Here is a 2484-nt window from a genome sequence, read left to right as displayed (position 1 = left end):
GTGTGTGTGTGTGTGTGTGTGTGTGTGTGTGTGTTGCATTGTGTTACATCATAAGATAGTCCGACCTGTTTAACCAGAGGACCCTGTGTATTTGTAGCAGCACTGTGGTCTGATTCAAATGAGACAGGTGGCGATGCTGGTCTGAGAAAGCGTCTCATCAACACTACAACACTTCACGCCCGGTGAACCAGGAACTATAGGACAATTCTTTGGTCTATTTGGAGTTTGGCACATGAAATATTTAAATCTCATGTGGACTATCTCTGTGGTTCATTTTAATTCCTCCGCCCGGCGACAGTCGGAGCCGGAGGTTGACTGTTTTCAGGTTGTCCGTCCGTCTCAGTCTCGTGGCCACGGTAACGCCTCGATGGAACGTCTTCAAATTTGGCACAAACATTCGCTTGGACTCGAGGATGAACTGATTGGATTTTGGGGGTCAAAGGTCAAAGGTCAAGGGGCGTGGTGACCTCACAAAACACAGTTTTGGCCGTGTGAATGCGATTTCTCTGTAACGCCTCGATGGAACTTCTTCAAATTTAGATTAAGATTAAAAATTCTCAGCAATTATGACAAAACTTCACACAAATGGTTCATATTTCATGTGACTCCGGTTAAACTGGGATGTAACCTGGAACTAGTCTGAGTGGCGGAGGGATACGACCGCGAGGAGGTGATTCTAGTTTTTAATCTTCATTATGACTTTTATTATTATCATTAATAGCTCTTCTTATTGTGCCTGTCTGTCTCTCGTTCTTATTTATGCACCAAATCAAATTACCATCACAGATTAATGAAGCTGTATTGATTCGTTGATTGATTGATTGAGAGTTTCTGTAGTCCCGTCGTACACTGATGCATTTTCACCTGGGGACTGACAGAGGGACGTGTCCCCCACACGCTTCCCGTTCACGTCTGTGTGTAAAACAGGGTTGAACTGATCCTTTGCTCCACGCAGAGGTCATGAAGTCCGATTGAACTTTGACCTGTGAAATCATAAGGCTGTGCGGTGTCCAGCCGCTGTGAGACGGGGGTCGGACTGATCTCTTATTCAGGAAATCATGTTTGTTTCTGTTCTTGTTTTATTTCTGCAACGTGAAATATTACATTACTTCTGTTAGCCCACATGCTAGCTGCTGCAGCTCATGTTTACAACCCTACCTTCACTATTTCCTGTCTGATTGCATCATAATTAGGAGCAACGAGTGGCGCCGTGACCTTTTCCTCTCAGGTTACATGCAGGCAGTCCCACCTTATCAATCAATCAGTCAAACTTGATTTGTATAGCACTTTTCATACAGGTTAGATCAAAGCGCTTCACTGACGACTGACGGGCTAAAAAGACAAAGGACAAGTGAGATCAAGTGAGAAAGCTGAGAGCGAGATACAATGAAATAGATTTAAAAAACAGTAATACCAAAAAAACAAACATGAGAAAATGAATAATAAAAGACCAGATAGAATAGAATAAAACACTGATTGATGGAGGTTGTTGGCACTGAAAGGAGCTGCAGACAGAAAAATACCTGAATATGATTTAATCTGTATTTCAGTTCATATTCTCTCATATTAAAAGACAGTGAGCAGTAAAATCAAAGAGCTTGTTGTAGTAAAGATGCAAATAAAAAGATATTTATCTTTCTATCTCACTGCGTCTCTAACTGACAGTAATTAAACAAAATGTGACAAACCGAGAACACACGAGTAAGTTTCACCGTCGATTCATTCTGCTCTCTGTGGTGAGCCCATGACGACTCATTTCCAACAGGAAGTGGTCTGAGAGACGAGGCTGCGCGCACTCACCCACACACACACACACACACATGCACACAGACCGTAATCACACACACACACACACACACACTGGAATAACACACACTCGCATGAAAGCAACAGATTGAGACAGGCTCCGTCACATTACAGCCAGTGTTTATTTGAGTATTCAATGAGTATGTATTCTCACAAGGCATTAAATGTACAGCAAACTACCACTATCATCATACAACGGTGATGGGCTCACTCCATGCCAGAACTCTGCCGGGACAGAAATAATACCACGACGACGTGTCCGCCGAGGGCGACGCGTGTCCTGATGCCATGCACTAATATTGACCATGAGCTGTAAAGTCCACTGGAGGAAAACAAACTAAATGCACTCGCTCAGCATGATCGTCTTTACATGAAACCATCAAATGAAATGGGAATAATACACGCGCTCTTTTTTTTGTTTTTTTTTGTTTTTTTAAAGATAAAGAAGAAGAAGAAGAAGACGAGGGTGGCGACAATGTTATACACAATGCAATAACAATAAGAACAACAGCATCGACGAGAACAATAACAGTATTAAAGCTTTTCATGACCATATCAACATTCAGTGTATTGGAAAATACAATCCCAATAGACTCTTTGTATAAAAAAGAAGCTTTTCAAGTCAGCATGGAACAAATAACAGTTCATTTCTCAGGGATGGGAGGGGGGCAGGGTGGG

This window comes from Seriola lalandi, unplaced genomic scaffold (assembly GCF_002814215.2).
Source record: "Seriola lalandi dorsalis isolate HSWRI2012SDOR001 ecotype SW California unplaced genomic scaffold, Sedor1 jcf7180002054505, whole genome shotgun sequence".
In the NCBI taxonomy this organism is placed as follows: Eukaryota; Metazoa; Chordata; class Actinopteri; order Carangiformes; family Carangidae; genus Seriola; species Seriola lalandi.
The sequence above is the reverse complement of the archived record's forward strand: the minus strand, read 5'-3'. Positions refer to the sequence as shown.